The sequence below is a fragment of the Schistocerca cancellata genome, chromosome 2 (assembly GCF_023864275.1).
Source record: "Schistocerca cancellata isolate TAMUIC-IGC-003103 chromosome 2, iqSchCanc2.1, whole genome shotgun sequence".
Lineage (NCBI taxonomy): Eukaryota > Metazoa > Arthropoda > Insecta > Orthoptera > Acrididae > Schistocerca > Schistocerca cancellata.
The window spans coordinates 845,756,027-845,780,502 of NC_064627.1; the positions used below are offsets into that span (position 1 = coordinate 845,756,027).

Here is a 24,476-nt window from a genome sequence, read left to right on the forward strand (position 1 = left end):
AATCGCAGTGTAACATAGTGCTAAAGTTTGAAAAAGATATGCAAATAACTTGTGATTCGTGAAAGATTGAACTGAATTTACTTTAAAGCAAATGAGGAACTGATTTTATTTTTAATGTAACTACAATAAAATACCAAGCTAGAAAATGTCACTCCCTAAGCTTAATACCAAATAAATGAAATTTGGCACTCTTAATTTGTGCTATATCTTCCGTTATTAATTATGCCAGTGAAGTTCTACGTTACTTTAAATGAGTGAAGTAAATACCGAAAATTGCAAATTAGTTGAGCCTTTGTTATGCAAAACAGGAATGAACAGTTACTGAGGTAGCAAAATTTAGACTGAAACTGGCCATTAGCCAACAAACTAAACAGGCAGTAAACAGCTAATTTTCATATTTTTATGACACTCTGTGATTGCATGGAAAGAAAGGGACTCTGCTTGTTAATAATGCCTGAGAACTATGATAACACAGGTGCCCTGTCACCCTCGAGCGCGCTCGCTTCCGTTCATTACGCGAGTGAGCGCGTGGCGCATCCTGTGCACCGTGTCGCTTTTTTCGGTTTCTTACGTCTCATTTGTATTGTTATTGCTATTTACATGGATTCATGAATGACAAAAGACATTACACATATATTTGGGTTAGCAGGAGATTATATTCCATGTCGTGCGTGTAAAACACTAAATATTACATAGAGACACTGCAATGTTATTTCGTTATAGTAATAATCAACTATAAAACTCAACATTATTATGAAAGTGAACAATACACACATTTCTTTGTAATGTCTTATTCTGAGTTTGCATGTTTACAGTTTTCACATGTTTATATGATAGTCACATGCTGTTGGCAGACGAAATTTCGGCTAAAATCACATTTGATTGTAGTGTTTATGTTTCTAGTACGTCCGCAGTATACACATCATCCATGCTTTTTTTAAGAAGACCCTCCAACTTTTGCTACTTCTGCTTCTTTGTAACGTCGAAGGGAAGCTGAAATATCAGATGGTACAGATGGAATCTTAGTTCTCTGTTGCAGATGTGTTTTCATTAGGGTATATGACAAGCCTTTCAGGATTATTCTTCTTGGGATTTTAGGATTCTTAGAATTTGCATGGTAGATTATTTGGGCATTGATACCTGCGCAAAAAATATTGCCAAAGGCCATCTTCCCGTAATTCTTGCTACAGAATAGGAGGCACAGATTTGATCAACAGCGTCAACTCCTCCTTTTGTGGCGTTATAGTCCATAATGATTTCAGGCTTGTTAGTTTCTTTACTGATAGCTCCAGTATCATGCATCGTAGATAGGAGAATCACAGCTTTATTATTTTTAGGTACGTAGGACATCAAACTAATATTTTTCTGGTACCAAATAAATACGTATTTTGTACTCTATCTTTCTTTGGTAGGAATTCTGGCGGAGTCTCACGTTTATTTTTCCTCATTGTTCCAATACATGTGATTTTCCTGGTCAGTAAGGAGAGTGCTAGTGCGTAACTGATATACCACTTATCGATAGTCACATTCCTACTGCTTCCTTGAGTGTGGCTGGTAAGTCTGCTGACCACATGTGAAGGAGAATTTTAAACAGCATATGGCCCTTGAGGTTGCTTGCCACGATAGATCACCAAGTTACTGGTGCGGAAAGTTCTCGCATCACAGACAGCAAACATCTTTATTCCACAATCCGCTGGTTTATTTGGGATATACTGAATGAAGTTAGAGCGTCCTCCAAATGCTTCTAACTTTTCTTCATCCACAGTTACGAATTGGCTCACGCTGTAACTGTTTTTGAAGTTTCCAATAAACTCGTCAAGAATTTTCCGTTTCTTATCTGACTTGTCGTATTCTTTTATCACCATATCTGATACACCGTAATAGGTACAGAAAACGCTTGGAGCTTATCGCAGCTCTAAGTATCTGCATACCTGATCCGTCAGTCGTCCAAAGTTCATTCACATTTGTATGGTTAGCCTTCTTCGTCCCTAAGATGTAGATCAATCCAAACAAAGCCATTATTTCAACTCTCGTCGTGCCTTTGGCATCATTTCCTTCCTCATAATTTACACTAGCCTTTTTATGTTGAATATACATGTTAGCACATTTGACAACCTCATCGATCATGTCAATGCTGATTATTTTGGTCAATGCACTTATATCGCCCTTCACATCCCTGGCTATGGCTTTAGGTCCGGGAAGTATATTGACAATGTTCTTACTTATTGTGTTTGTTATGGCTGTACTCCAAGATTTCTTCCACTTACACGTTTTATGCCTTCCAGTATAATACTTGTCATTTGAAACTGATTCGACATCATTTTCTTCGGCATCAGAGGGACATTCTTGCTCACTTGTTGAATCATGGTCACTCTGTGTGATGTCTTCTTCTTCTTCTTCGTTCTCCACAATCACCAAACTGGAATTCGATACCAGAAAATCTGGATCCTCACTGAGTAGCCACTCAACCTCGCCGTCATTAAGGCATCTTTTAGTCCTATGAAAGCAAAAATAATTACAAAATATGTAAACAATTAAGTGTTATAACGTTAATGTTTTGCACAGCACGCAAAAAGGAACAAAAAATACTTACTGCTATAGGGACATCAGCAGGCAAGCGGCGCACTTTGTGCGCCAACTACACACAGGCGGAAGAAATATGAGATAACTCCACTTGTAACAATCACAGACGGAAACGATTGTTCACAGCAGAAGTCAAGACAACAATGAAGTAATAAAGGAGAGAAGAACACAGTGGTACCAACTGATTATATTTCACAGTGATTTTTTAACGAGCATTAAGTTTTAACTATTGCAGGTTATTATTCAGGAAATGCCATTGGGTAATACCTGTACAATACTAGTTATATTCTGTTAGTCTTACGATGTTGTAGCTGTGCCGACAACGAAGAATGTAGCCTACGACAATGCTGAGCTACTACTTTCGCTCCTGCTGTTTGAGAACCACGAGCCTTCTCCAGAGCCACTGATAATTAGGGGACAGTCAGTAGTGAGAATTGCAGCTTCCTCCGCCTGCCCTCTCCTGCCCTGCACTCAGTACTCACGGGTTAACGAATCAGATGCGTCTACACTGGAGCGAGCATAGCTGCACACCACGTCTGTGGCAGCGCCCAACAAATACTTCCGCTCTCTTTCATCACTCAAGCTGCTCTGCATCCTCTCTGCTCGCAGTGCGACAAAGACTCTATGTATACAAAGATATAAAAGGGCACAGCTACTGCTTTTTCGTCGTTGTTATCGATACATTAAAATAAAGTGCCCTTGGCTATTACCCAGAAATTTACAATATTTACATTATAACTATAATCAGTTATATACACTATTACGCCCATTACATATTAAATACAGTTTCTGTAATAACGCCTACAGATTCAGAATTAGAAGTACAGTACAAGTTATAAACGGATATTAAACGGCGAAAAGTTATCGATGGTGCAGAAGGTATTTTACCTGCATTTTCGGTGTTACAAGTTCTACAATTTCATGGTGGTAGATCATGGATTCCAGTGAAATTTCGCACGGATGTTCGTCACTGAAAAGAAGAAGTGTGCGCCTAGTGCTGCATTTTGTTCAAATTTTTTTTTTTTTTTTTTTTTTTTTTTTTTGTAAAAATCTACATAGGTGTTTTCTGCTCTGCCTAAATGCCAATGACTACAACCGTTTGGTGAACCAGTAACGTCGGCCAGTGGTGACCGCTACAGATTCTGCATTTCATGTTTCGGGTTACGCTTCACTCCTCCACATCCTGAGCCTAAGGAGGAGAGGGGGTGGGGGAAGGGCATCAACTTCCATATTTCACGGCTAACTTCCAGAGAATAAAGTAGAATGAAAACAACTTGTCTCAGAAATGGCAAGGACCCGTATAGATTAGAATCTGCCTTTGACACGGAAGACTTTACAGTTGCTGGCATGAGTGCGTGACCACGTTAACATTACATCCAGAGATATGGCTGCATTTCACTGGCGGACCACACCCGATGACGACAGCAAAGCTGCATCGTCCATGAATCCACAAGTAGGGGCGGAAAACCGTGGCATCTCGAGTAAGCTAAGGCACATGGGAAAGTCCTTTCCAAAAATCGAAAAAAGACAAGAAAGAGGTGTATAGTTGCTTATAGCTATTTTCAGCACTAACGTCTACATCTACGTGATTACTCTGCTATTCACAATAAAGTGCCTGGCAGACGGTTCAATGAACCACCTACAAGCTGTCTCTCTACCGTCCCATTCTCGAACGGCACACAGAAAAACGAGCACTTAAATTTTTCTGTGCGAGCCCTAATTTCTCTTATTTTAGCGTGATGATCATTTCTCCCTGTGTAGGTGGGTGCCAACAGAATGTTTTTGCAATCGGAGGAGGAAACTGGTGATTGAAATGTCTTAAGATCCCGTCGCAATGAAAACCGCCTTTGTTTTAATGATTGCTACTTGTGAAGAAGATTTACTATGATCGTGAATTTGTAATCAGGAAATGTTTGAAGAAAAACTGCATGAAGAAAATTAATATTGCGCGAACCCCACGAACTCGTTTTACTTCCGGAAACTTCAAAAGCATACCTCTGTATGAGAAGTTTCCGAATCCTGTTAAACTCCTGACAATAAAATCCTTTGATAGTGGAAAACAGTAAATCAGTCTGAAGCTAATTTTATAAATAATAAGACAGTGTACTGTTTAGCTTGCCAGTAACAGTTAAACCCAGATAAATTTACATCTAAACGTGAATGAATGGGATTATGACGTTAAGCGGTATGTAAACAAATATCGCGAACTTTGACAACTGTCAGATTCAAAGTTCCCTCCAATACACTAACTTGAACCAATGGCGAATAAACTAGTTCTTTGTAACTGGTTGGTGTAAATAAATTCAATGGCAAATGCCTCAACTTACACGTTTGGTCACATTTCGCAGTGCAACAAATAAGTTCTCCTGTCTACATTACTGCCTATACGTATCGAAGCTCGCCCTTCCAAGAGACACATACAACGCATGCAACGATTAATGCAAATACTCCGAAAAGCAAAAAAAAAAAAAAAAATTATTGATGGCAATAACTACTGTTAGTGGTGGGGTCAACAGTCACTGAAGGTGAACAGTCTTAGCAATTCACTTTTTTTATTTACTGAGAGAAAAATTAAGAGATAGTCTATTATAAAGAATAAAGCAATTAAATTGGTTACAATTGTGTTTCTCGATAAGAGGAATGTTTTGATTCTTATCTGTTCTGGGTCGGCGTGATGTGTCAACGGCGGTAGAAACAGTTTTGAAGTTGCTGATATGAATCCTATAAGTTCATCCAGTCGTGTACTTGGCATTAAAATATCCTGTTTTCCTTACATACTGTTTCGGCTGGCGGTGGTAATAAGTGGCGTAGCATCCATTTGTCGTAGGACAGAACAAAGTTCCTGCTTTTGCAGCACCTGAAGGTCGTATTAGTTAATGTGCAACTTCCACACACGATACTTTGGCACAGTCCACATCAGTCACTTACGCAACAAACGGTTCACAGTTTCCACATTAGCAGTTAGTGCTTTAGCACACGTCGCATATCGTAGTCAAGAAAGTGATCAATATTAAATTCACAGTTTATGTAATGCAGCTCAATTCTAAATCGACGACAATACTGTCTGTTCACGAGTGCATTGTCACCGCATCAAGCATAGTTCTGCAAAAACCAACAGCATTTGCATAATACAACGTCCGTTTAGAATATCCATCATACAGTCAGATTCCAAGCCGGTCTAACACAAAAACGTCCGGTATTAATATCGCGTTAAACGCGATATTACTTGTTTCCATACGCGATACTTGTTTCCATACCGCCATGCTTTCGCGTCATCTGCCACTGTCTCCTTCACTGTTCGACCCGACCACTGTGGATACCTCTCTCGCTCCACAGTTCTTACAACACTTATGCCTATTTCATTCTGTTTCACACAATACATTTACTAAAACTATATGAAAGATTACCAGAAACGAAATCCAAGTCTTTACATAAGGAACTCGAAGAGAAAATGGCACAGTAAACATAGTCATCGACACTTCGCGTCCTACGCATTATAACCAAATGAAGAATATTCTACGTCATCAGAAATATATCTATGGAGTACAAATAGTAAAAGAAAGGAAAAAAATTATATCTCGTTATTAGTCATGGCATCACATAGTCCAATTCACGTATCATGTCTGTGGCTCTACCTCTCCAACTTCGTAGTATACAAAAAAAGATGCCCTTCTTTGAACTTTTTCTATGTCATCCGTCAGTTCTACCTGATGCGGATCCCACACGGTGCAACAATACTCCAGCATAGGACGAACAAGCGTGGTGTAAGCAGTTTCTTTCGTAGACCTGTTGCACCTTCTAAGTGTTCTGCCAATGAGTCGCAGTCTGTGGTTTGGTCTACCCACATCATTATCTACGTGATCGTTCCTTTTTAGGTTGTTTGAAACTGTAATACCGAAGTATTTAGTTGAATGTACAGCCTTCAGATTTGTGTGACTTATCGCGTAATCAAAATTTAGCTGATTTCTTTTAATAAAACCTCCATCACCATCCTGTGAGTGCTGTGCGGAACGACAGACAGTTGCTCATCTTGTAGCGACATGTCCCGCACGTGCCTACAAGGGTCGTTTCGAAGATTTCCTCACACCGAGGAGTGATGTTATAAAACTCAGAAAAGACCTTGATCCATCTATAGTTGTCGTTATTTGTGTTACCTTACGGTGGAGAGCTGTGCTTAAATGTTGATATGTAGTAATTTGTAATTTTTATACATACATTGCCATACGATAAATAAATTACCATCGAAAGCCGTATCACCCCAACATTAACTATCTTATGTAATTATCAGTACACAATATGGACTGAGAGTAAATCTAAGAAAGACAAAAGCAATTAGAAGTAGCATAAATGAGAACAGCGAGAAACTTAACATCAGTATTGATGGGCACGAAGTAGATCAAGTAAAGGAATTCTGCTAACCTAGGCAGTAGAGTAACCAATGACAGATGGAGCAAAGAGGACATCAAAAGCAGACTAGCAACGGCAAAAAGGGAAGTTCTGACCAAGAGAAGTCTGCTAGTATCAAACATAGGTCTTAATTTGAGGAAGAAATTTCTGATAATGTACGTCTGGTGTACAGCATTGTATGGTAGTGAAACATGGACTGTGGGAAAAACGGAACAGAAGGGAATCGGAGCATTTGAGATGTGCTGCTAAAACAAATGTTGAAAATTAGGTGGACTGATAAAGTAAGGAATGAGGAGGTTCTGCGCAGAAGCAGGGAGGAAAGAGAAATGTGGAAAACACTGACAACGAGAGGGACAGGATGATAGGACATCTGTTAAGATATCAGGGAACGACTTCCATGGTACTAGAGGGAGCTGTAGAAGGCAAAAATTATAGAGGAAGACGGAGATTGGATTACATCGAGCAAATAACTGAGGACGTAGGTTGCAAGTGCTGCTCTGAGATGAAGAGGTTGACACAGGAGAAGAATTAGTGGCGAGCTGAATCAGACCAGTCAGAAGACTGATGAAATCCAAAAGAATTTAAATATCTCATGTTACTTTAGTGGTTGTCATGAGAATTCAGCATGAAGGGCCTCATCTTGCACGTCGGTTACTTATCTGGTTCGTGGTTGGGTAACGGACATGCATGCAGGAAAATAATCCGTACGGATAGAAATTAGCAAAGGGAAAACCGTAATTCCCCTCCGACAGATTTTGGTTCAGCCGTGAGCCACACACTTACAGCAATGGAAGTCGGCATTCCTTAAATTCGCGAGCGTGCGGTCTTTCTCAGACTAAGCGTGCTTTCGATGAAATGGCAGCGGTATGTGACCGCATTGCGCTCGATACTGTGCTAAAATCAATCACCGTATCTAAACCAGCATTGTTCGAGAACACTGAGAACTAGTGCTCTGCATTGCTCGCTATGAATATTAACGTAAAGGAAAGACTTGACTCAAGACTCATTACTGACTTCGTAACCGTACAGCGTGAAAGATCTGGAACCAACACAAGTCCGTAAGTGCAAGATTTTATACTTCACTCGAAAATAGTTGAATTTCACACGCAATGGTTAAAGGGAACATAACAATTCGCTTCCTACATCTAGTGACACTGATGCTATCAGGTTGGAATGTGACCTAACTAAGTTAAGAAAGGATTACCAGCTATCACCAAGTTCCGGTGGAATGTGTGTTAGGTTTCTGAAGCCAGAATGTGCGCTCCTTGAAGATTCACTAAACTCCCCCATCCACTACATTCAGAGTCAGTTCTCTGTTGAGGTAGAGTCTCCGCTCAATCACCTAATCCAGAATTTCCCAACCTTGGGAGTAATTACCCCCTAAGCGGTAACATGAAGTTCTCTGAGGGATGAAAACAAAAGTGTTATATTGTGTTCCCGTCACGAAACTAAATTCTTTTCAAAATATCTTTACTATAATCACTACTTCACAAGACTGTAATAGTGATTATGTAAGTTGCCAATAATTACAATGAAAATGTGGTAGGAGATGCAATCAGAGCTCTAACGGAAAGATTTTGGTGTTCATTTTCCCCACGCACCATTCGAGAGTGGAACAGCAAACAATTGGTATGAAAATGGTTCGATTAACCCTCTGCCAGGCACTTAGGTGTGAACTGCAGAGTAACCATGTAGATGTAGATGTAGATGTACTCCACCCATTACACATATATTTTATACATTGTAACATATATTTCTGACAATATAATATTGAGTCATATGCGCCACATGCACTGACTTGAAAAAGTTGTGGGATACTTCCTAATATCGTCTCGGACCGCCTTTTTCCAGATCTAGCAAAGCAACTCGATATGGCGTGGACTCAAATCCTTGGAAGTCCCCTGCAGAAACATTTAGCCATGGGAAAATGAATTCTAGGAATGGCTGCAAATGGTCTCCAATTAGAAGAACATAACCATTTACAGCGAATGATCAGTTCAGTTGGACCAGAGGACCAAGTCTGTTCCACGTAAACACAAACCACACAGTTATGATGTAACAATGTAAGTGTAGACCATGTGTGGCTTGAATTCAAAGAAATAGTATAGACAGCAATTAAGAAAGTTATGCAAAAATAAATTAACAAAAAACTGAGCTCATCCTCATGGTACGCAAAACGTATCAGAATTCTGTTGCAGAACAAGGAAAACAGCATGCCAAATTTAAACGAACACAAAATCCCGAAGATTCGCGGTCTTTTACAGACGCTTGAAGATTAAGGCGGAATTCAAAGCAGCAAGCTTATAATAGTTTCCGCAACAAAGCTTTGTCCCGAAACATGGCAGAAAATCCATAGAGATTCTGGTCTTATGCAGAGTAAGCTAGCTGCAGGACACAATCAAGACCTTCTCTGCTCCATATCAGTGTAAACACTACCGATGACAGTGCTGCTAAAGCGGAGTTACTAAACAAAGGATTCCTACATTCCCTCACCCAAGAAGCGGACGTAAATATTCCAGAATTCGAATCAATAATAGCTGCCAACGTGAGTAACATAGAAGTAAATAGCCTCGGAGAAGTGAAGCAACCTAAATCACTTAACAGAAGCAAGTATTCCGGTGCAGACTGTACACTAATTAGGTTCCATTCAGAATACACTGATGCAATAACTCTATCCGTTAGAATCTTACACAACCCCTCGCTCGGCGAAACACTCGTACCGAAAAACTGGAAAGTTTCACACTTCACACCAATATTCAAGAAAGGCAGCAGGAGTAATCCACTGAATTGCAGGCCCATATCATTAACGTCGATATGTAGTATTAGTTTGATCATTATAAGTTTCCTCTAAGAGCACGGTCTATTGACACACTAAATTACAGGCCCATATCATTAACGTCGATATGCAGCGTTAGTTTGATCATTATAAGTTTCCTCTACGAGAACGGCTTTTGACACACAGTCAACACAGATTGAGAAAACACCGTCCTTGTCAAACAGAACTAGCTCTTTATTCACACGAAGTGTTCAGTGCTATCGACAAGATATTTCAAATTGATTCCGTATTTCTAGATTTCCAGAAGGCTTTTGACACGATACTTCACAAGCACTTTGCAGTCACATTGCGTGCTTATTGAATATCATCTTAGTTATGTCTCTGGATTCGTGATCTCATTTCAGGGAAGCCACATTTCGCAGTAATTGGAGAAAAGTGACCTAAGTACAACAGAAATTATTTCTGGCGTTCTCCAAGGTAGCGTTATAGGACCTTTTCTGTTCTGTATAAACCATTTAGGTCAGAATCTGAGCAGCCATCTTAGGTTGTTTGTAGATGATGCCGTCGTTTACCTCCTAGAAAAGTCATGAGAAGATCAAAGCAACTTGCAGACTTACTTAGAAAAGGTATCTGTATGGCGAAAATTGGCAGTTGACGCTATATAGTGAAAAGTGTGAGGTCATCAACGCGAGCGCTGAAAGGAATCCGTTAAATTTCGGTTACACCAAAGCTCAGTCAAATGTAAAGGCCATAAAATCAAATAAATACCTATGAATTACAATTACAAAGAACTTCATTTGGAAAGAACACAGAGAAAACGTTGTGGCAAAGGCGAACTAAAGACTGCGTTTTATTGGCAGAACACTGAAAAGGTGCAACAGATCTCCTATTGCCAACACTACACTAGTCCGTCCTCTTTTGCAGTATTCCTGTGCAGTGTGCGTTCCTTAGTACACAGGATTAAAGCAGTACATACAAAAAGTTCAAAGAAGAGCGGCACGTTTTGTATTATCGAGAAACAGGGAAAGAGTGCATCGAACATGATAGAGAATTTGGGGCGGATATAATAACACTACTGGGCGTTAAAATTGCTACACCACGAAGATGACGTGCTACAGACGCGAAATTTAACCGACAGGAAGAAGATGCTGTGATATGCAAATGATTAGCTTTTCAAAGCATTCACACAAAGTTGGCTCCGGTGGCGACACATACAACGTGCTAACATGAGGGAAGTGTTCAACCGATTTCTCATACACAAATAGCAGTTGACCGGCGTTGCCTGGTGAAACGTCGTTGTGATGCCTCGTGTAAGTAGGAGAAATGCGTACCATCACGTTTCCGACTTTGATAAAGGTAGGATTGTAGCCTATCGCGATTGCGGTTTATCGTATCGCGACATTTCTGATGGCATTGGACGAGATCCAATGACTGTTAGCATAATATGGAATCGGTGGGTTCAGGAGGGTAATACGGAACGCCGTGCTGGATCCCAACGGCCTCGCATCACTAGCAGTCGAGATGACAGGCATCTTATCTCCATGGCTGTAACGGATCGTGCAGCCACGTCTCGATTCCCTGAGTCAACAGATGGGGACGTTTGCAAGACAACAACCATCTGCACGGACAGTTCAACGACGTTTGCAACAGCGTGGACTATCATCTCGGAGACCATGGCTGCGGTTACCCTTGATGCTGCCTCACAGACAGCGACGCCTGCGATGGTGTACCCATCGACGAACCTGGGTGCACGAATGGAAAAATGTCATTTTTTCGGATGAATCAAAGTTTTGTCTACAGCATCATGATGGTCGAATCCGTGTTTGGAGACATCGCGGTGAACGCGCATTGGAAGCGTGTATTCATCATCGCCATACTGGCGTATCACCCGGCGTGATAGTATGGGGTGCCACTGGTTGCACGTCTCGCTCACCTATTATTCGCATTGACGGCATTTTGAACATTTCAGATGTGTTAGGACCCGTGGCTCTACCCTTCATACGATCCCTGCGAAACCCTACATTTCAAGCAGGATAATGCACGACCGCATGTTGCAGGTCCGGTACGGGCCTTTTTGGATACAGACATTGTTCGACTGCTGCCGTGGCCAGCACATTCTCCAGATCTGTCACCAACTGAAAGCGTCTGGTCAGTGGTGGCCGAGCAACTGGCCCGTCACAATACGCCAGTCACTACTCTTGTTGAACTGTGCTATCGTGTTGAAGCTGCATGGGCAGCTGTACCTGTACACGCTATCCGAGCTCTGTTTGACTCAGTGCCCAGGTGCATCAGGGCCGTTATTACGGCCCGAGGTGGTTGTTCTGGGTACTGATTTGTCAGGATCTAAGCACCCAAGCTGCGTGCTAATGTAATCACGTGCTGTTTCTAGTGTAATATATTTGTCCAATGAATACCCTTTTATCATCTGCATTTCTTCTTGGTGTAGCAATTTTAATGGCCAGTAGTGTAAAACAAAGGAGTTTCTCATTGCGGCGGGATCTTCTTACGAAATTTCAATCACCAACTTTGTCTTCCGAAACGAATATATTTCGTTAACGTCGGCCTACATAGGGTTAAGCGATCATAGTAGCATAATAAGGGAGATTAGTGTTCGCACAGAGGGAAACATGTGTCGTTGTTTTGCTGCGATGTTGGAGAGTGGAATAACAGAGAACTGTTATGAAGGTGGTTCGGTGATCCCTCTGCCAAACGCTTAAGTGTTATTTTCAGAGTACGTATGTTGATGGAAATCAAATAGTGGGATGATATTTTAATTGTGTTATCGATGAGAAGGAGCTGGAGCGGGGCCCAACGAGCGTCCTGAACTTGAGACGCTGCTGGTGTAGTAGCAGCTGTTTGAGCGGTGAAGACATTTCACCCATAGAAAACAGGATTCACGTACTTGTCTTCCACTTCTAGAATTCTCATTAAAGGAATTCATGTTTCAATTTCCACACGGAACAGCATCGCCGAGTCAGTGATTAAAATCCCGTACGAGGTACTTGTGTAACTTTATTATCGGCCACCTTTCTTACCCAAGTCACCGTCGACCACTGCTAGTCTGTGGCAACGGGCTCTTCAGTGTCGCGGTCAGTGGGCCGCAACTCTGCTGTGTTCGGCGGCGTACGTGAAGGCAGCGTAGCGCGCGGCTGCACTGGAATTCAGTCCGAACGCTGCCACTTGGTACCTTTCTACTTTGCAGTGTTATGAGAGGTGCTCTCTTTTTCTGAGTCACCAGTCTTCTGACTGTTTTGATGCGGCCCACCACGAACTCCACTCCTGTGGCAACCCCTTCATCCCAGAGTAGCATTTGCAACCTAAGTCCTCAATTATCTGCTGCACGTTTTGCAATCTCTGTCTTCCTCTACAGTTATTCCCCTCTACAGCCCTCTCTAGTAACATGGAAGTCATTCCCTGGTGTCTTAACAGATATCTTATCATCCTGTCCCTTCTCCTTGTCAGTGTTTTCCTCATATTCCTTTCCTCTCCGCTTCTACGCAGAACCTCCTCGTTCCTTACCTTATCAGCCCACCTAATATTCAGCATTAGACTGTAGCATCTCATCTCAAATGCTTCCGTCCTGTTCTGTTCCACTTTACACACAGTCCATGTCTCACTACCATACAGTTCTGTGCTCCAAATCTACATTATCAGAAATTTCTTTCTCAAATTAAGGTCAACGTTTCATGCTGGTAGACTTCTCTTGGCCAGGAATGCCGTTCTTGTCATAGCTAGTCTGCTTTTGATGTCCTCAGTGCTCCGCCCGTCCGTCATTGGTTATTTTACTGCCTAGGTAGCGGAATTCCTTAACTTCATATGCCTCGGTACAATCAATCGTTTTGTTAAGTTTCGCTCCTTTCTCATGTCCGCTACTTCTCTTTACTTTCGCCTTTCTTCAGTTTCCTCTCAATCCATATTCTATACTAATTACACTGATCAATCCATTCAGCATATCATGTAATTCTTCTTTACTTTCACTCAGACTGGCCATGTCATCAGCAAACCGTATCATTGATATCTTTTCACCTTGAATTTTAATCCCAATCCTAAACCTGTCTTTTATTTCGATTGTTCCTTCTTCGATGTACGGATTCAACAGTAGGTGGGAAAGACTACATCTCTGTCTTACACTCTTTTTAATCCCAGCATTTCGTTCTTCGTCGTCCACTCTTATTATACCCTCTTGGCTCTTGTACACGTTGTATATTACCTGTCTCTCCCTGCAGCATACCCCTATTTTCCCCAGAATTTCTAACATCGTGCACCATTTTACACTGTCGAACACTTTTTCTAGGTCGGCAAATAATGTGAATGCGTATTGATTTTTCTTTAGTCTTGCTTCCATTACAAATCAGGATTGTCTCTCTCGTGCCTTTACCTTTCCTCAAGCGTAACTGATCGTCATCTAACACATCCTCTATTTCCTTTTCCGGTTTACTGTATATTACTATTTTCAGCAACTTGAGTGCATGAGCTGTTAAGCTGACTGTGCGATGATAATTCTATCGCTTTTCAGCTCTTGTAATCTTCGGAATTGTGTGTATGATATTTTTCCGGAAGTATGACGATATATTGCCAGATTCATACATTCTGCACACCAACGTGAATAGTCGTTTTGTTGCCACTTCCCACAATTATTTTAGTACTTCTGATGTAACTTTATCTATCCCTTCTACCTTATTTGATCTTAAGTCCTCCAAAGCTCTCTTGAATTCTGATTCTAATGTTGGATCCCCCAGCTCTTCTAAATCGACTGCTGTTTCTTCATCTATCACATCAGACCAATGTTCCCCCTCATAGAGCTGCTTACAACACGCAATCAACCTGCAGACCCACGATTGTACTGTTAGAGCGACGTGTATTGGGAAAGTTAATAGCGGTCTTACGCACATGAAAAGACGGCCGCTTTATAAATCTGTTGTGTGAAGTCAGGCTCCTCCGCATCTCGTAGAGGAAGATTCTTACTTCTTCCAACAACATGGTAAACGTAGGCACACTCTCCGTCGTATCACAACGGATCTTAAATCCGCTGATAGCACGCGAGCACGCACACAAGCGGGAACTGTACCTGAGGCAAGCCACTGCTTTGTGGGTTTATTTAGTGATAAGGAAACAGGTTTGCACGAGGTTCCTCACATTTTAACAGTAACCGATAAGCGACACCATACAGAATCTTTTACTGTTGATGTAGCGGGAGATGTGCTTAAAACGTGCGCCAAAAAGAAGTCACAAGATACAGACGGACTGACTACCGCAATAGTTTCAGTTCTGGCACATTTTTGGATCGACGAGAGTGGAAATTTTTAATGAAATTCTGAATCGAGTAGTGATTCCTTCGTATTATCTCGAGGAGTATCTTATTAACCTCAAAAGCAAAATTGAATAGCAAATTGTCTAATATCCGGTACATAAGTACGAGGTGCATTCAAGTTCTAAGGCCTCCGATTTTTTTTTCCCTGGAAAGAGATAGAAACATGCGCATTGTTTTAAAATGAGGCCGCGTTCATTGTCAATACGTTCCAGAGATGGCAGCACCGTACGGCAGATGGAATTTTACCGCCAGCGGCGAGAATGAGAACTGTTTTAAATACTTAAAATGGCGAAGTTTTCCTTACTTGAACAGCATGCAATCATCCGTTTTCTGAATTTGCGTGGTGTGAAACCAATTGAAATTCATCGACAGTTGAAGGAGACATGTGGTGATGGAGTTATGGATGTGTCTAAAGTGCGTTCGTGGGTGCGACAGTTTAATGAAGGCAACAAACCGAAACAACCTCGGGCTCGCACAAGCCGGTCTGACGACATGTTCGAGAAAGTGGAGAGAATTGTTTTGGGCGATCGCCGAATGACTGTTGAACAGATCGCCTCCAGAGTTGGCATTTCTGTGTGTTCTGTGCACACAATCCTGCATGATGACCTGAAAATGCGAAAAGTGTCATCCAAGGTGAGTGCCATGAATGCTGACGGACGACCATATGGCTGCCCGTGTGGCATGTTGCCAAGCAATGTTGACGCGCAACGATAGCATGAATGGGACTTTCTTTTCGTCGGTTGTGACAATGGATGAGACATGGATGCCATTTTTCAATCCAGAAACAAAGCGCCAGTCAGCTCAATGGAAGCACACAGATTCACCGCCACCAAAAAAATTTCGGGTAACCGCCAGTGCTGAAAAAATGATGGTGTCCATGTTCTGGGACAGCGAGGGCGTAATCCTTATCCGTTGCGTTCCAAAGGGCACTACGGTAACAGGTGCATCCTACGAAAATGTTTTGAAGAACAAATTCCTTCCTGCACTACAACAAAAACGTCCGGGAAGGGCTGCGCGTGTGCTGTTTCACCAAGACAACGCACCCGCACATCGAGCTAACGTTACGCAACAGTTTCTTCGTGATAACAACTTTGAAGTGATTCATCATGCTCCCTAATCACCTGACCTGGTTCCTAGTGACTTTTGGCTTTTTCCAACAATGAAAGACACTCTCTGTGGCCGCACATTCACCAGCCATGTTGCTATTGCCTCAGCGATTTTCCAGTGGTAAAAACAGACTCCTAAAGAAGCCTTCGCCGCTGCCATGGAATCATGGCGTCAGTGTTGTGAAAAATGTGTACGTCTGCAGGCCGATTACGTCGAGAAGTAACGCCAGTTTCATCGATTTCGGGTGAGTAGTTAATTAGAAAAAAAATCGGAGGCCTTAGAACTTGAATGCACCTCGTATCTTCAAATGAGGCTATAAGCTGCTTGCAAAGTCTGTCGCCTGTGGATTAAAAATTTAACGTCGAAAATCACCGACAACTTCCAACACCGTGCAGTGCGCAACAGGAACACTCGTGATGATTCAACTACCCCTACCGATATCGTTTTATGCCGCCCGAAATGTTGAACTCAACGATGTAATTGTTTACGCTATGTTGTGAAAATTCACAAAATTGTTCCGTAAATTACACGCAAACTTCAATTTTAGGATCTGTGCGTGCTAGACTAAACTGGCCGCGTAATGAGGCCAGTAACCGAAGACTAAAAAAGGTCGAAAGTGGGAAATAATTCGCGCAGTCGTAAACTTTTGTATAGTGGTCTGAGGGATTGACATGGGCAACCTACTAGAAGTCCTGACCGAAGGGGCTGAGTGTGGCAGTGGGGATGGGTTTGAAGGACACTTTTATACGTTTTTGGTGTGATAACTACGGCCTCTAACGAAAACGTAACCCAGTACACAATTTAACTATGTTACATTTCCTACAGAAAGGTCCGGTTCACTTTTTCTGTAAGACTAACATAGCGAGCAGAAGAATACGAAAATCTCGCACATCCTTTCTGAAGGCTAGATATTGTTTGTAGATGATCAGGTGGTTTATCCAACTTAAATATGGAGAAACCATCACCATGATAACGTAAGTGAAATCAGACCTAATCAGATGTTCTAGAGTGGAATAATAGAGATTTATTACGAAGGTGTTTCGATGAATCCTGTGTCAGGCACTTATGTGCGATGTGCAAACTATCCATGTAGATGTAGATGTAGCTGTAGCTATTGATGTAGATACATTTCATAATGTCGCCTCTTGTATCATTAAAATTAGCTATCAGAACTGTCAACTTAAATGATCAGAATAGAAATTTACAGTAAATATCAACTGTTATGCTTCAGTTTTCGTGCAAACAAAACTTCTGTCTTCATTTATAGTTTTCCTGATTTTGCTATCGATGGTGAAATATTTTTTTAAAAAATAACAGAAATCTGTTATTTTTCAGATTGTGAAGATTTGCGTCTTCTGTTACTAACCATTAAAGCTATAATTCTTCGTTTAAAAAATTATTTTTAGAAAGCAAGATATAAATTAAATCTGAAAATAATCTCAGTTAAGACAGTCTTTTCAATGCTAATTTGGACTGTATCTATTTGGTTTTGTAAGCTGGACTCGTAATATATGAAGTATTTTGGCGCCAAGCACGACAGACTTCTTTAGGTGGTGTAAGAGTGGGTTTAACAACTATTGAAGCGCGTACATGTTACTCTCTGATGGATTAGGTTCTTTGTGTGGCTCCAGGAAGTCGCACAATGTAATGTAATGGCAAACTGTGTTTCAAGAACATGCAAATAAAAGAAGAAAATGGTTAAAAGCAAAATAATGTATCAGTGCCTCGTCATTTAAATGCCCTAGACAAAATATTTTCTTCAGGTTTTGCAGGAACAAATCAATCAGCCCTAGCGCTGAGAAAAACTTTGCAAGACAAGTGCTGTTTATCTGGAAATGTAATGCCTTTTCTCTTTCCACATACTTTAACGCTTCTTAAACTACGAGATAATTATTACAGCGTAATATTTGGGGTTTGTTATATATGGACTTACAAGTAAAAGTAAAATGATTAGACAAATGTCGATGACATTTTTCTTCATTTCTTTATGTCTTTCGCGTAAATTACACAGACCATATATGAACTTACAAATCAGAGAAAGAGGAAAGGTTTTTCCAGCCAGGTCGGTCTCTGGCGTGTCCGCCGGCTGAGTACTAATGCAATACGGGATTAGTTCGGAAACACTCTCCCGCAAGACGATCTTCTTCCGCATTTGCAACCCAACAATCGGATTTATGTGTCCTTGATTCTACTTTAAACAAAAGCACGAGATTCTAGAATACCGCTGTGGATTGAATCTTATGAACATTGTAGTCTCAACTGGCGAACTGTTTCGTTTGGAACACAAGATACGGCCCACATGACCACCACCTGCACCCTGCCATTAGCACAACGTGTTCTCTTTATCAATACCTTCCTCCCGAGCAAAGCATGGTATTTGGTATAGATCTTTCATTTCCCATAATACTTGGAACGAGCAGTAACATGGGATGGAGGTGGGGCGATACATTCACCGTAGTTGACTTAACCTGCTTATTAGCTCGTGAAGATGGTAGACTCGGTCGGACTCGTTTTACAACCAAAGTTGTAGCGCAGTTAATCCACCGTAATTGCACAACGATAGAGAATCATCCGTCAAGTCCCACTGCTATTTGTTTGATATCCATCATTCTCTTCCCCCTGTTCCCTTGCCCCGCTCCTCCATGATCTGCGCCACTTGACAGCCCTATCTTATCAGCTGAGGCATATTCGACAACACTGTTTACGAAAAAGCTTTTCGGCACCGAAGATCTGGAGCTACGGTTAACAGCATCTAAGTGCTGATACGACGACTTGATAGTACGGCCAGCCACAACTGAGGTGGAGGTCAGGTTTTCGATATTTCCACAGAAGACGGTGTGGGTCGAGCTCCTTGCCTACGACAAAAGTTAGCAGCTTCTGGTGTAACGCAGTCAGTCGCGACATTCCGACAAGCCCACGGCTACATAGCGTCGGCTAAAGTCCATCCACCTCGTACGATCGCAGTCTTCAGGAAGACACACTTAACCATCCTTCCACGTGTTCTCAAACTAAGACAGTCTGTTGCGTTGCCGTTTTACTACTCGCCTGGTAATCAGGACAAACAGCAGTTACTACTGTTCTGATTCCCGATTATAAACCACAGCAACAAAGAGAGGAGCCGCTGCGATACATACAAATCGCTTCATGCAGTGGTTCCCCTACAAACTGCCAACATGTTACCGTTTTCTCCTTCACTTATCTGCACACCACTGCATCGCCAAATCTAAGAGGAACAATAGCCAATATTCGCTAATTTTCTTCGGGAGTTCGCATTTGACAAACTGCACTGACCGTGGTTCAAAATGCCTCTGAGCACATTGGGACTAAACTTCTGAGGTCATCAGTCCCCTAGAACTTAGAACTACTTAAACCTAACTAGCCTAAGGACATCACACACATCCATGCCCGAGGCAGGATTCGAACGTGCGACCGTAGCGGTCGCGCGGTTCCAGACTCTAGCGCCTAGAACCGCTCGGGCACCCAGGTCGGCCTGACCGTGGTCACTCCACACTAAGCCTCATCTACAATGAACATTTTAAACTGTCGTAAAGGGGGCATTGCACCGTAATGAAAGCTGTAACACTGTCAAAAAAAATTTAAAAACATAAAATAAAAAGCGACTCCTTTATGATTTGCTGGGAATAATTTGAGGAGGAGGATTTATATTTCAATTTGTTCATCACCATTTCATTTCGTATACCAAATGTTTTCAAGTAGCCTCTGCTTCCAATAGGTTTTCTTGAGTTATGTGGAATAATATTAGTGTACAAGAGAAAACATTGGTGATTATAGTTTAGAAGGAAGACTTTTAGTGTATGTCCATAAGGGGTTAAAGCAGAAATACTTTATATATTCCGTTGCAGGGAGACATTCAGAATTGTCGAGTAAACGATGTTATATTTCACTTTATAGACATTTTTTATTTTTGTCAAGGACTGTCGGAAATGCAAGCATTTTGACAATTTCTTTTTTCCAGGAAACCATTTTAATTTATGAGTTCAAAAATTTTTAATTACATTTTCACGGAAGGCATTTCATTTTTATTTACTTGGAGCTTAGATTAAGGGAGCAAGACTCTTCATGAGATTTTATTTTACGTTTTTTCGTGTTGCTCTCCCTAACGGATATGTGGCTATAAAAACACAACAGGAGGTGACTTCTTAGTTTTACTGCTTTCGAAAAAGTGGGTTTTCCCAATTTGTTTGCTACTCAACTCAATACGAAAGGGTTACGCTTAAATTGCTAGAGGAGAGCCTCACTCAGGTATCAGCACTGGGAATTTCCTTTTATTTGTTTTGAAAGAAAGGAGCAAGAAACAAAAAACAGCTGTGCCATAGGATTACTTCCATTTCTCTATTATTCCTGTTTCTCCCCTTTTTCATGTTACTGTACTACTGTGTTAAATTCGAATGATAGTGTTTCTGCTGTGGACCAAAAGTCAGCTAGAAATATCTATATGGTAAGTAACATATATCATTTATGTCTTCGTTTTATTTCAGCATTTAACTCCTGTTACGCTATTTCTAAATTATTATGTTTCTTTACTTTGTTCCTTGACACTAATCCTAGTACTGTAGGGAGCCCCAATGAACCTTGCGGTTAGAAAAATATTGCACATGAGGAAGTAGTAGCAAATCCAAACGTGACAGAAAATGAGTAAACAAAGAAATGTCTCGACAACTTCTTTATGTCGGTAGGTATGCTATTAAAATATTTAAGATTGAGACAGTACCTACTAAATGAAATTCAGTGATTTATTCACAAAACACAAGAAAAACGGCGCTGCCACAAGTGAAAAGCACGATTGGAGTGAATAAATTATATTGATCTCTCTAAGGCGTGAAATAACACTGACTTAATAACGGATAACACAGAACGTATTAGGTCTAAAACTTTGCTTCCCTGGTTTTTCTTTTCCTTCATAGTTCAAGGCTTTCTGCAAAAAATTTACGAATCAAGGTGTTTACAATCGCTGGCCACTACTTTTTCCCATTTTTGGGGCAGTGTGCCATTTCCGCTGCGGAAGATCTGGGCGTCCTTTGAGGAGATCCGTGAAGCAATCCAATTTCGCACTTGTTGTATGGCCGGAGATGCTGGTCAGCCATGCCAAATACCATTGCTCGAAAAAGGTGGCAGTCAGAGGGAGCAGCAATAGATGGAGAAAATCCCATCTCAACATTTCCAAGTATGTTTCCATGGATTTTGCGACATGGGATCCATCACCGTCATGGTCGAAAATCACCTTATCACGTCTATCGCTGTATGGTGGCTGTCTGTCTTTCAGTACTCGGATTAAACGCGTCAACTACTTTCTACAACGATCTCCTGTGAACGTCTCTGTCAGTTTCAGGAGCATTGAAAACCTTCTCCCTTCCACCACCAAGCCGGTCTTCGACGTCCAAATCATCGTTCTTGAAGTGTCGAAACCATTCTCTGCACGTTGTAACTTTGCTACGTAACTTAGCTACAACAAATGTTGCCTATGTTCGTCTGTGAAAATGGACTCGATAAGCAACCTGAGCTATCAGTAAACGGAATATAACCTTCATAACAGTGTGTGCATGTTGTACGAGTGTCAGTTTCATTTTCATTGAGGCCCTCAACAGATCTTTACATGGAAAACTTAAAATTAATATTTGGATAAACTATCTGACTGTATATTTGAATATGAAAAACTACAGGAACAAATGAACCTGTAACACTGAATACGTAAGCTATCTGACTGCGTTTTTGAATAACAATTAACAAGCGATACAGGATCTGACTTGTGCAACGAAATTTAATGGATTAGAGTACATGTCATGTTGTGGTGCGTCAGTGTCTCTGTTTTGGTCCTACGCTTTGCACTCGCCTATTTATATGACTTCCTGTTTCCATGTGATTTGCAGTAATTCGCAGCAGCAGTGGCTACAGCTTATTGTTACTAAGAACGACTTTTTAAAGGAGTTTGTTTGGGTCCTGTTAACTGCTAAATAACTTGTGAGAAGGGATTTCATGAATCAAGTCTATTTAGAGCATCAATAAAGGCTGAGTGTCACGTTAACAGATTATTTCAATTTAAAAGTGACATAAACATTTAATAACCGCAGAATATTTACTAATTAGATGTGGAGAATAATAATTATTGTTTGGAGGATAAGGAGGCTTCTTTACCTGACAAGCAAAACATGGCATTATTGCAAACTCGGACTATCACGAGCCTAACCCTGTAATTGCTTTTGCGGTATACTTGCGAATTTTACCTTGAATTCCATCTTCAATCGTAGTTAAGTCATCTAAGTGTCTCCTGGCTATATACTGTAAATGAAATCAGGCCTTGAGTGCGCTAAGATCTGCCATCACCGACGTGAGGGCAGCGTGACACGTCTTCTGTCTCCGAGCTCTCGACCGACTCTACTTGGAATCGGACTCCACTGTTTCGCCCTCAGATTGCTACTAGTCTCACAACAATGCTTAGAATTGCACTCCCATGTTTCGCCCTCAGATTGTTACTATCGTTATCCGATTGCTTATTTATTTCCAAACTTACATAATGCAAAGAATAGCGTTAAGTTGGCTACATTCTTTACAACGTAACCTCGCAAATGCCGATAATGAGTTTCGTAAACTGACATATTCCGTAGAGAGTAAATTTATGATGCAATCACAAATCGCCTTTTTTATGATCTTACGTTCACAAATGCCTGTACTGATTCACTAACACTTAGGACCTACTTCCTGCACCGCCACCAGCCGATTCTGCCGTTTACTGCGATACGGCGGAAGTTGAGCTGTACATCTAATAACACTTGCCTCATATCTGTGGAGGAAAGACTGCAGTTGTTAAGATTGAAGAAACAAACACAATTACGTCTTCCATGACTCAATAATACGTATTCTGGGGCGGAAGGTAAATAAAGAGTGTAAAGCTTCGCCGTTACATTAGAGCCTGAATACCATTTTTGCGTTCAGCCAGAAAGCGACGGAGAACATACTCTCCATCATTTCAGGTTTGCAAGTACAGATTATGATTGTGCTATTTCCTCAGCAGGATCTGGAAACTGTCGCTATAAATAAGAGTTTAGTGTTCTAACTGACTGATACATTCAGTAAAAGATCACAACCACAATATGTACACTACTGGCCATTAAGATTGCTACACCACGAAGATGACGTGCTACAGACGTGAAATTTGACCGACAGGAAGACGATGCTGTGATATGCAAATGGTTAGCTTTCAGAGCATTCACACAAGGTTGGTGCCGGTGGCGACACCTACAACATGCTGACATGAGGAAAGTTTCCAACCGATTTCTCATACACAAACAGCAGTTGACCGGCGTTGCCTGGTGAAATGTCGTTGTGATTCCTCGTGTAAGGAGGAGAAATTCGTACCATCACGTTTCCGTCTTTGATAAAGGTCGGATTGTAGCCTATCGTGGTTGCGGTTTATCGTATCGCGACATTGCTGCGCGTGTTGGTCGAGATCCAATGACTGTTAGCAGAATATGGAAGCGTTGGTTTCAGAAGGGTAATACGGAACGCCGTGCTGGACCAAAAAGGCCTCGTATCACTAGCAGTCCAGATGACATGCATCTTATCCGCATGGCTGTAACGAATCGTGCAGCCATGTCACGGTCCCTGAGTCAACAGATGGGGACGTTTGCAAGACAACAACCATCTACACGAACAGTTCGACGACGTTTGCAGCAGCATGGACTATCAGCTCGGAGTCCATCGCTAAGGTTACCCTTGACGCTGCATCACAGACAGGAGCGACTGCGATGGTGTACTCAACGACGAACCTGGGTGCACGAATGGCAAAACGTCATTTTTCGGATGAATCCAGGTTCTGTTTACAGCATCATCATGTTCGCATCCGTGTTTGGCGACATCGCGGTGAACGCACATTGGAAGCGTGTATTCGTCATCGCCATACTGGCGTATCACCCGGCGTGATGGTATGGGGTGCCATTGGTTACAATTCTCGGTCACCTCTTGTTCGCATTGACGGCACTTTTAACAGTGGACGACACATTTCAGATGTGTTACGACCCGTGGCTCTATCCTTCATTTGATCCCTGCGAAACCCTACATTTCAGCAGGATAATGCACGGCCGCATGTTGCAGGTCCTGTACGGGCATTGATGAAATGTGGTATCGTGTAGAAGCTGCATGGGCAAGTGTACCTGTACACGCCATCCAAGCTCTGTTTGACTAAATGCCCAGTCGTACCAAGGCCGTTATTACGGCCAGAGGTGGTTGTTCTGGGTACTGATTTCTCAGGATGTATGCTCCCAAACTGCGTGAAAA

The 24,476-nt window shown here is 41.6% G+C and overlaps 1 protein-coding gene across 1 annotated transcript in view; it reads left to right on the forward strand.

The window, feature by feature from the left end:
* LOC126159222 (galactosylgalactosylxylosylprotein 3-beta-glucuronosyltransferase P-like) overlaps positions 1-24,476 on the forward strand; it is a 172,577-nt gene that overhangs the window by 24,241 nt on the left and 123,860 nt on the right. The window lies entirely within an intron of this gene.